This window comes from Pteropus medius, unplaced genomic scaffold (assembly GCF_902729225.1).
Source record: "Pteropus medius unplaced genomic scaffold, Ma_sr-lr_union100, whole genome shotgun sequence".
Classification (NCBI taxonomy): Eukaryota; Metazoa; Chordata; class Mammalia; order Chiroptera; family Pteropodidae; genus Pteropus; species Pteropus medius.
Window position 1 is genome coordinate 36134559 of NW_024349800.1, and position 12087 is coordinate 36146645.

The following is a 12087-nucleotide window of genomic DNA, read 5'->3' on the forward strand; positions in this document are numbered from 1 at the left end:
GAGAGAGAGAGAGCGAGAGAGAGAGCGAGAGAGGAAAGGGAGACAGAGAGAGAGACAGAGAAGAATCAAGGCTGATCTCAAAGTTTTTCATTTGAATAATTGGAAGAATAAAGTCACTAAGATAGGGAAACACTGGAGAGGAGGAGGTGGGAGATGGCAGGAGTTTGGTTTTGAACATATTCAGTTTGAGATGCAAGTGGATGTCTTAGGCAGGAATTGAATACACGAGTGGCATTTAGGGAAAGGTTTAGGCTGAAGTATACATTTGGGATTGTCAGTATATTCATGGTTGAATATTGGTCTGGATGAGCTCAACAAGAGAGTTAATATAGATAGTAAAGAGAATTGTTGAAGTTTGGACCTCAGGGTCCCTCGACATTCAAAGATCAAGAAAATGAAGTGGCTACTGCAGGAGATTGAGAAGGAACAGCCAGTAAATTTGGAAGAGAACCAAGAAAAAATGATCTTGGACATCAAAAGAAGAAATACCTCAAGGAAGAGAGTGATTGACTGTGTCAAATGCTGCTAGGATGTGGAAGAAGATGCAGACTGAGAACGGACCGTCAGTTTTGCAATATGATGGCCACTGACAGCTTCTTCGAGAGTAGGAGGATAGGGGCAAGAGCCTAACTAGGATGAGTTTAAGAAATAAGGAGAGGAGGAGAGCTTTTCCTTACAAGAGACTGTGAGTTTAGACAACTCTTCTGAGGCCTTTTGAAAAAAAAGTGAAGCAGAAAAATGAGGTGATGGCTATATAGCGTTGTGCAGAAGAGGGGAGATTTTAAGGATGCGGGGTGGCCCTATATGCATTGTGGATCACTAAGTCAGTACTCAGGGAGCACACCCCTTGGAGGGAGGGGGCAGAAATTTCCTATATGCTATATTGCCAGCCTAGGGCTACCCACACTTATGCCTTATCCTTTTGGCTGTAGTCAAAACGGGTGTCATGCAGTACCAAACCTGATGACCCCTTAATGAGAGTCTCTCAGGGTGTGGCACGGCAGCACCCAGGCTTGCCAGTAGAGTCAGTTTCTGACCAGCACCTCGTATGGCCAGTCTGGAATGATCTCTTTCTTTAAAAGAAATTATATATTTTTAAATTAATCCCAGAAAAACACCTCGTCATGGATAAAATTAAGCATCTGTTCCTTTGAGGTATTAGTGTTTTCTCTTCATGGCTGCATAGTAATGTCAGTAATGATCACACCTTGCTCTGCAGGAGAACTTGATATCCTTCTAAGCTCTTTCACTGTCATATTCCATTCAAATCTATCAACTCCACAGGGTGAGAAGGGTAAGTATTATTTTTCTCACTTCGCAGTTGAAGCCCATAAATGTTAGTGACTTGAACAAGGTCACACAGGAAGCTAGTATTAGGGTCCAGGTGTCCTGTTTTAAAACCAACGGTCTTGATTTCTTCAGGTTGCCTGAGTGGCCAGCCTGAAGAAAGCTCTGAGGTATGTAAGAAAATGTTTTATCTACACTGAAGTTCAGGGCAGAGTCTGAGGCTCAAGAATCCTGTATATGATCCACACTTGGTGGTGTGACGGATGCCCTAAGTGAACAAGTTGGTAGTCTTGGTACAGAGAGCACCATTAGGAAGCTTCCACTCAGGCAGAAGAGCCTACCTAGGGCTTGAAGAGCCTGAGAGAGCAGTCAGACTGAGACCTCCATTTGACATATTGGAACTTTGAATCCAGAGAGCAGAGGAACAGCCAGCCCAGCATCTTGGTTCCCAGTCCAACTGCCTTTCCTTTTGACAAATTCTCCTCACACCTACTATGGAGTTTTTCAAAGTCTTGTTAGCTGTGCTGAAGCGACCTTGGTCTTTTGTTGTTGTTATTCTTGGAACCTGTCACTATTTCAGGCCTCAAATCCTACTCTTGGGAGGTTTTCTCCCTCACAGGGGCCCACTCCCCTCATCACTCTACTCTGGGTGAAATCTGGCCACTGGTGTTAGCTCCAACCTCCCTCTCCTTCCTAGACTTTTCCAACTTGCTTTCCAGGCCTCTGGGAATACAGGACCTGCCTTCTGCCCCGAGGCCCTCCTGCCCCAACAGAGAAAAGCTGTTTTTTTCTCTTGGGGGAAATCAGCACTTAAAAGGGAATAGCTCAGAAAGGGAATACTTTAAAATGAAGGCATTTCAGTAGCTCCCAGGGCTCTTGGGGAGCAGAAGGCCTTCACCGTAGGCTTCAGATACTCTCTCTGTCCCTATGCCTTGTATCCTCCGCTCTCCTTCCCAGCTACCCAGTCAGCCTTTATTAGCTCTCTCTGTCACTCTCCTCCCTCCATCTTCTCCTGGCACCCGTCAACGTAACTGAGTCACTCGGAAAATGTGAGAAATCACCTAATAAAGAACGGCCCTGGGGAAATGGACAGGTAAAAGACTATAAATAAATGACTTCATCTCATGCTTAATTTAATAAGAACTATGCCCACAGTATCTCCACTAGTAAGGAAGATAGACGGCAGATAAGTGGATGAGACGAGCAAGCTGTCCGTACTGGGACGTGTAACCTCCATGAGCTCAAACTTCCCTCTCCGGATGCGCATGGGGCTGTGCCAGGGAAAGCAGCTCTCTACCTTGCCCCGTGGAGAGAAGGGACTGGGAACCAGGCCAGCCTGATGTCAATCCCAGGTCTATGTGGCTTTGGGTAAATTACTAAGCTTCTCTGAGTTACGTTCAGGAAATGAAAGTAATAATTCCTACTTAACTCCCTCTCTTTCTCTCTCTGTCTTTCTCTGTCTTTCTCTCCCTCCTTTCTCCCCTCTCTCCTTTCCCTCCTCTCTCCTTCCCTCCCTCCAACCCATCTCTCTCTATCTCGCTATCTCTATCTATTTATTTATATATTTATGTGTCTGCCAAGTGTCAGGCATCATATTAAATACTGGGGACACTCAAAGAGCTAGTATGTCCGGAACACCACAGACTGAGGTGAAATGGCAAGAAAACTGTTATGATAGGACAGGAGTCAGTTCGAGAGCCTGGTCGATCTTGACCATCAAGAGTGAAGAGGTGCTGTTGGTATTTGATAACATTGCGGTTAGGAATCCTGGAAAGTCAGATACCTGCCCTGTTTATCATTTCTTTTCTCTTCCTCTCAGCCACACAGTGTTCTCATCGCAAGGAACAGGAACCAAACAGGAATCAAAATTATACTTACTAGCTGCACGAGTGCGAATCTTGAACAAAAGCAGGTTTGAAGAATGAAGCGGGATAAGACTTCCTACTTCCCCCTAAGCCCAGATCTAAAGTTTGTGAGCTCACCAACTTCTGTCTGGGGTTGTGTGGAGGAAGTAGAGGAGAGAGAGGAGTAATATAGCCAGGTTTGTAGAGTAAGATGTGGCCTAATTTACTAAGTCAATCTGCCTATCCAGCTGGTTGGAGGAAGACAAGTAGATGTGTATGAGTTATTAATGCACAGTACTTCCACCCACATCTTTATGGGGCCACATCAGCAGTTATCAACTTTAAGCATTCAGGGGAGGAACTTTCCTTGGAGGGGAGCTAGGAAGAGGGTAGGAGCAGATGTTATAATAAATTCTCCTTTCTTCTATGAGAAAAGAGTGAAGAAATGGAGTCACTGTAGTCGTTACTAATTATTAAAATTAAGTAGGCTGAGGCATGAGGAAATGGTTCTACCCTTGCTTTAACTAGCCCGGGAACTTAAACTTTGAACTCTTCAGTTATGCCTGCAGACATATATGTAAATTATACATCCTATAAGGAACCCTCTGATTACCCCCCTGAAGGAAAGAATGTTCACATGGCCAACCTGCCTGGCATCCATTATCCAAGAAAACAAACATCTGGAAGACCACTACTTTGGACCAATCCAGAGTCTGAGAATGCAGGATTGATTCTTCTTAAGAATATACTTTTTACTATAAAATTTCTAAAACTTTTCTTTCTCTTTTAGAACACTCTAGGTATTACCTAGTTGTGTTTATGGTATGCAAACCCTATGACCTTTGAATAAATCCTTATCATTTATTTCTAGTCAAAGCCTACTGATTCATTTATGCTTGATTGACACCTAAATGAGCCAAGTTAAGCATCCCAAAGCCCAATGGGAAACCACTGAATGCTCTTCAGCCAGGTGAGTGACCAACTGAATTAAGATTTGCTTCTTTAAGGAGCACCACTGCTCCTTAAATGACTTATGAACATATGCTGTTTAAAATAAAGAACATAATAGATGGAGAAACAGCAGGATTGTCATAACTGAGAAGTGAATTCATAAACCACAAGATGAAATTGAAAAAAAAATTTCAAACAGAAAAAGGAAAGAAATAGATATACATAAAAAGAGTTAGGAGATACAGAACGCTAAATATCTGGATTAGAAGTTATCAGAAAGAGAAGTTATCAGAAAGACAAAGAAATAAAGAGAGAGAGGAGAACGCTTTTTATAAAATAATAGTGAGCAGCCTCAGATTGAAAGGACTCAGAGTGCCAAAGAGGAACAAAATGGAAAGGCTCACACCTATCCAGAATGCACTGAAATTTAAGACTATTAAAGACAAAACATTTAAAAGCCTAAAAAGTTCATCAAGCTTCCTGGATATAAAATCAATATTCAAAAGTCAGTTGCATTTCTATATACTAGCAGCAAATAACCAGAAAATGCAATTGAAAAGAAGGTATCATTTATAATAGCATTAAAGAATGTTAAATACTCAGGAATAAATCTAGTAAAAGATATGAAAGACCAGGGGAATGTTATTAGGAGATATCTAAAAACCATAAATAAAAAAATACTATATTTATCAACAGGAAAGCTGAGAATCATGAAGACATCAATTCTTCCCAAATCTATTTATCTATAGATTAAATGTAATTCTACTGAATATCCAGTAGTTTTTTTGAACGTGAGAAAATAATTCTAAAATATATTTGGAAAGCTATAGGGCCAAGCACAGTCAGGGCACTTCTGAAGAAGATGATCAGGGAAAGGAATTACCTCACTGGATATCAGGATTTATTTCAGAACTATCGTGGTTAAGACAGCATGTAGTTCTGCGCAGTTCAGGGATAGACAGATTGACCACTGTGATATATCAGAGAGTTCAGAAACAGAATCATGCATCATGGGACTGGTATATGATGGATGTCATACATTCAACAAATGGGGAAAGAGGATTATGGTACCCAAACTGGAGTAGATTAAATCAGATCCCTTCTTCATAACTACATGTGGATTAAGGACTTAAATGTCAAAAACGAAACTTTAATATGCTTAGCAGAAAAAAAATATGTGAATATCTTTTATACCGTGGGTAGGGAAGGATGTCTTAAAAGACAAAAAGCTTTGGTTAACAAATATAAGATGAATAAATTTGACTATATTAAAAATTTTTGTTTGTTCAAGAGGCAACCTAAAGAGAGTGAAAAGACAAGTTATCCATTGGGGGAAGATATTTGCAATATACACAATATGCAAGATACTGATTCAGACAAGGATCAATATCAAGAATATATATATATATGTATATAATGATAACCATTTTAAATAAGATGAGCCTAATCAATTGAACAGAAAGATAGGACAAGAGACATGAACAGGAATTTCACAGAAAAGAATCACATATGACCAATAAACATCTAAAGAGATATTCAACCTTATTGGTGATCAGGCAAACACAAATCAAGACCATAATGAAACATCATTTCACACTCATTCAGTAGGCAAAACTTTTTAAAAGTCTGGCAATACCAAGTTTGAGAGGTGCATCCACAGCCACATTATCTCTTGTACATTGTCAGTGGGAATATACCTCGGTAGGACAATTTTGGAAGAAAAAAAAAAACAGTCTTGCGTTATTTCCTGAAGTTGAAAATTAACATAACCTATGCCCCAGATTTTTACTCACTCACATGTACTCAGGAAACATATGTAAGAGTATTCATAGCAGCTCTATTCACAATAGCAAAAACCTGGAAACAACCCAAATGTCCATCTACAGAGTGGAAGATTATACTGTGGTATATAGTCCTACATAGGAGTTAAACGAAACTGCAGTGATAAACAACAGTATGAATGAAACTCAGCAATATAATATAAAACGAAAAGAGTAAGTCGCCCCCCCCAAAAAAAAAATTACATGCAGCATAATATCATTTTAATGAATTTACAAATAGGTAAACATTTCAAAATAATGTTTTAGGAATTATATAAACAAAGACTCTTAAAATGAATACAAGGAAATAAAGAATGAGGGGATCAGGATCATTATTACTTAAAGTAGGGAGAAGGAAGGAAAGTTTAGTTGTGAGGAGTGACCATAGCATTAGATGTATTTTCGTAGAGACAGAAGTAGATCCATGGTTACCAGGGCTCAGGATGGGTCGGTGGGGGTTGGGTAGTGGTGGAATGAGGAGTGATTGCTAATGTGTATAGGGTTTTTTTTTTGCGGGGGTTGGGGGAGGTGATAAAATATTCTGGAATTAGGCAGTGGTGATAGTTGCCTAACTTTGTTAACACATAAAGCCTACTGGATTATACACATTAAAAGGTGAATATTATGATATGTCAGTAACATCTCAATTAAAAACAGAAAAATCTTATAAAACAATAGTAATTAACAGAGTATATATTGGTTTAAAAATAGATAACTAAATTAATGGCACAGTATCAAGTCTAGAAATAAATCCATGAACATGTAGTCAATTGGTTTTTGACAAAGGTGGAGAAAGGATTTTTTTTTCAACAAATAGTGCTAGAAAAACTGTTAAATTTAATTGTTTAGCAATTAAATTTTTAATTGTTAAACAATTTGAAAAAGCTCTCAGTTATACCTTGAACCATATAAAAGTTTTAACTCTAAATAGCTTATAGACATCAATGTAAAATCTGAAATTATGATAAAAGTTCTAGAAGAAGAAAACATAGGAGAATATCTTTATGACCTCAAGTTTGGCAAAGATTTCTTAGATACAACACCAAAAACATGACCCCCTTTATTTAAAAAGGAGCTTTTTAAAAGCGGATGTAGGGTGATTCATTGGACATCATCAAAGTTAGGAACTTCTCCTTAAAAGATATTTAGGAGCATGAAAACATAACCCACAGGACCGGGAGAAAATATTTACAAATCACTTTTTCTTAGACAAACCATTTCTTAGACAGAATTTCTATCCAGAATATATGCAGAACTCTCAAGACTCTGTAAGAAGTAAACAAACAACTGAATAAAAAAATGGACAAAAATTTCAAAAGACATTCTTTCAAAGACAATATATAAATGGCAAATAAGCACATGAAAAGATGTTAAACTTCATTAGTTCTTAGTGAAAAGCAAATTAAAACCATGATGAAATGCCATTACTAATTTTAGTATGCCTAAAATTAAAAAGACTGACCATATCAAGTGTCAGGGACAATGTGAACAACTACCTTTCATACACAGCTGGTGGTAATGTAAAATAGTACAACCACTTTGCAAAAAGTTTGGCAGTTTCCTCAAAAGTTAAACGTATCTTACCATGTAACTCAGTCATCCTACTTCTAGATATTTGCCTAAGAGAAGTAAAATCAGATGTATACCCAAAGACTTGCACATGAATATTCATAGCAGCTTTATTTGTAATAGCCCTAAACTGAAAACAATGAGAATGTCCATCGCCAGGTGAACGGATAAACACATTGCAATATATCCCTACAATGGAATACTACTCAGCAATAAAAAGGAATGAATTATTGACATACACAACAACACAGATGAAGCTCAAAATAACTAGGCCCAGTGAAAGAATCTAACAAAAGAGAGTACTTACTCTATGATTTTATGTAATATTCCAGAAAATGTAAACTATTTTACAGTAACAGGAAACAGATCAGTGGTTGCCTAGGGAATGGGGGTGAGGTTACAAAGGGCACAAGGAAACTTTTGGTGGTGATGGATATGCTCATCATTTTGATTGCGGTGATGGGTCCATGGGTGCAAACATATATCAAAACTTACTGAACTGTGTACTTTAAATAGATGCAGTTTATAGTATGTCATTTTTACCTCAATAGAGCTTGATAAAGATATTGGCCTGTGTTCATATTTTTCGTAACTGGAAGTTGGACGATAGGTATATGGGGGTTCTTTATACTATTCTCTCTGTTTTTGCATATGTTTAAAATTTTCCTTGTTAAGAAAATATATCCATAACTGTGATCATTTTAAAAATATTTTCACAAATTCTTTGATATGTCTCCCTTCTAGAGGTGTAGTCTAATTCTCCTCCCCTTAAGTGTGGTTATACCTAGTGACTGGTTTGTCGTAAATAGAAACAGGAAGTGATGGTGTGTGACGTCAGAGACTAGGTATAAGTGACAGTGCAGCTTTCTCTTTGTTCTCTCCTTCTTGGATCACTTACTCTGGAGGAAGTCAACTACAACTACATCATGAGGACACTCAAACGTCACACATGGCAAGGAATCGAAGCCTCTGTCTAACAGCCAGTGCAGAACTGAGTCCTGCCAATAGTCATGGCAATGAAGCCTCCAGCCCAATCAAGCCTGTAGATTACAGTGGGGCTGCTGCCAACATGAGAGACCCACAGGCAGGACTGCCCAGTTCAGCCACTCCAGAATTCCTGCTCATAGTTACTGTGAGATAGTAACTGTTTGTTGTTTTAAACTTTTGTGTTTTGGCATGGTTTGTTAGGCAGCAATAGTTAACTAATAGACAAACATCAAAAAATTCAAAAGATAGGCAGAAAAGTTATCCATATAAAACATGACCGAACATCTTAACCAATCAAATCTTCCATTCAACTGTCAGCTTCTACAGCAAGTGTCTTCTGGTTCATCCAGACCTTATTGGGGACCCCCTTTCATGAACTGCTGCAGCCCCTGCTTTCTGGCCCATCCAGTTAGTTAGTCCACACTGCCCTGGACACAAAGCACAATCTTGTCTCCCCAGAGCCAATCTTTCTGTCTCTAAGGAGGCCTGGAGATTACAAAGGCTGCCCCCTGCTTCCCTTAGGACATCTGACACCAGGAAAAGCTCATGGGAACAACACTTTTTGATAGATAGAAGCCAGGGAACCCAAACGGTACGATTCCCCACCTTATTCAAATTGGGGAAAGAGGAGAAATTTCTCTAGAGAGTACTATCTCACTCCAAAGAATGATGAAACCAAAAGTAAAGAACTTTCAGAGGTAAGAATTATCATTTCCGTTCTACAGATGAGGACACAAAGCCTCAGAGAAGAGAAGTACCAAGTTTGCATATGTAGAAAATAGCAGTAGACCAATATTGGAAGTCAAGTCTGTCTCGACTGGGTACTGGTGTGCTCACGGGGAGTCCATACCAGGGCCTGTCCTCTCTGCACTGTTGGTGGAGGTCAAATCATGAGTAATGCAATAGTGTGTGTATTACCATTACCTTGACCGTGTTGTTCCTCCTTGCCAAGGATAACTAACATTCTTTATGCTCTGAGCTGCTCTCTGGTGAACTGCCAACACAACTTCCTCTCTCCACATTGCCTTCCTAGATGCGTCCCCCCCACCCCAACCCACCATGCTCTTCCCTCCTGAATATAATACAGCACTGCTAGTATACAGCACTGCTTTCTGAATTTATTACCATTTCCTTCTGTAAGCAGAATAGGTATATCTAGCTCCTCACCTATGGGGCAGGAAATGCATCTCAGAGATATTCCTCACAGTGCTGGGTGCTTACCCTATACTGGGTTATATGACAAAGCTGCAGAGAATAGGGCCCGCAGCCACTGCCTCTAGGCCTCTCAGTTGCAAGGACTCTGATTTTAGGTGAGCTGAGGTGTCATAGACCAGATCCTGTGGCTGATGTCAGGTACCTCCAAGGTGGCTCCCAGACCCAGACCATTTGCCCTCAGGGGGTCAGCTTCACCTGGTCAAGGCCTCTATGAGAATGGGATTTCTGAACATACTGGAAGGGCCACATAGTTTCATACCAAAGCTGCAGAGGCAGATGGGGAAGCCCTCCTTCCCACTTCCTCCCCACCCAGGCCTGCAGAGCCCAGTGCCCTGAGGGGTCAGAGGTAGAGGCCTGGCCAGAGCACAGGCTCTGAGGGAGGGAGAGAGCTGCTTCTCTACCCTCAGAAACATATAATCTAGTTGGGGAGGTAGGTACAATGTTAAAAAAGTATACATTTTTAAGACAGTGGCTAGAGGTATAAGTCTGGATGGCTGCTGCACATACGAGGATGCCAGAAGCTCAGAGCAAGGAGAGTGACTGTGGGCTGCAGAGGTCAGAGACTGACTTGAGGTTATGTGCATGGAAGCCTGAGAAGCAGACAGAGCTGAGTCCAATCCCAATGGTCTCAGTCAGCTAGTAAGGCAGTATGACTTTGGTTTCCTTATCTCAAAAACTGGGGTGCTAATAATGCCTATTCCATTACACTGTTATGAGAATTAAATGAGATTGTATGTATAATACACATATATACACCAACGTCCATGATGTGTGTAATTCATGCTTCCACCATGCTCGTGCTCTGTAGCAAGTAGCTACCATTATTTACGGTGGCCCGCAGTCTTGAAGGATAGGAGAACATGCCACAAGAAAAACAGCCCGAGCAAAGGTGCAGATGCAAGACTGGGCAAGACCTATCCAGCAAAGAACAAACAAGTTAGTCGTGTTCCGCATGGGTGTGAGTTCAAGAAAGGTTAGGGATCTGGCGGGGTCTCCCAGAGTTTCCCAGGCAGAGGGAACTTAGGTCCTTTGTATAACAGCTGTGCCTTTTCCCTATCCCATGCTGTAGTCAAGGGCCCAGCATGACCCTTCCAGAGCAGGAAAATGCAGAAGCAGAAGATTTGGAGGCAGGCTGGGCCCAGTGCTTCTCTACTCACTCCTATGGCTCAGCTCTGCCCTGTTGTGCTAAGGTAAGAGTTTACAGAACATGGGATCTGGTTGAAAAATATGAACAATGAGGGAAGTGAAGAAAGCCACCCTAGAAGGTACAGGCTGGTGAGGAAATGACTGTGGGTACACGCACGTACAGGCTGATACCTTCCCATAGATACCCCTTCTCCCAGACATGGGTCAGAGAGATCCACCAGAGGCAAAGCACGTTCATGGAAGTACACACGACATCACACATTCAAAGACTGAGTAGACACAGGCAGTACAGAGATGCACAGACATACCCAGAGCTTGAAGCTACCTCCAAGGGTAGACAGGAGCCTCCCTGCGCTGCTATCTTGAGATGTGTGTTTTTTTCACTGCGCAAAGGTGCCTGGCTTAGCCAAGGCATGTAAGTGGGGCTGAAGTCCAGGTACCACCTCCACTTCCCAAGCTGTTGGACCTTAATTTGGGGCTATGTCTACCAAAAAGAAAAGGCTCCTTTTTCTTTTGCAAAAGCTTACATCAGCAGTCAGCAAGCCAGGTCTTTGGCCCTGAGCACGCTTAGGTGAGTCTGAGCCCTTTTCTGAATCATAGTGTACCTCAAACAATCCCCTGGGCTGAACTTCAGCTTTTGATGTGCCAAGTCCTTTTATGTCTTGGTATCATCTGAGCCTTTGAGCACCCTGAGGTCAGTGACATTGTCTTCATTGGCAGGGGAAGAAGATGGGCCCTGGCCCAATCAAAGTCAAGCAGTGAGCGAGCAGGCCTCTATACTCGTGCTAAACTCCTGAAGGCAAGGCATTTCTCCCAGGGGCTCTGCCAGACCCTCTGCTCTCCTGTCCCCAAAACAATCCCTTGACAAGCCTTGGAGAGATGCTACAAGGACTTGGGGCTGATGTCTGTGGTGGGCAGATTCCCAGGTGAAAGGAGGCAAGCACAGAGGCCACAGTGGGAAGTGAGAGGAATAGACGATGAGGCAGCTTGGATACCCTCTCTAGGCCCCTTTCTTCCTGCCTGCCTACTCCTGAGTCCCTAGAGAAGCCCTAGGGTTTACATGCTTACGACTGGAGGAGATTATGGAGCCCCACCTCCCGCCCCTCTCTCTCCCCTCCAGGCCTCAGCAGTTTGGGATGCCATGTAGGGCAGAAAGCTAATTTGCATCCTCAAGCACAACATAGTTTACATAAGGCCAGTAGTGAGCTGGATGTTGGGTATACTACAGCAGGCAAGACTTAAGTTAGATATGAAGAAGGACTTTCTGC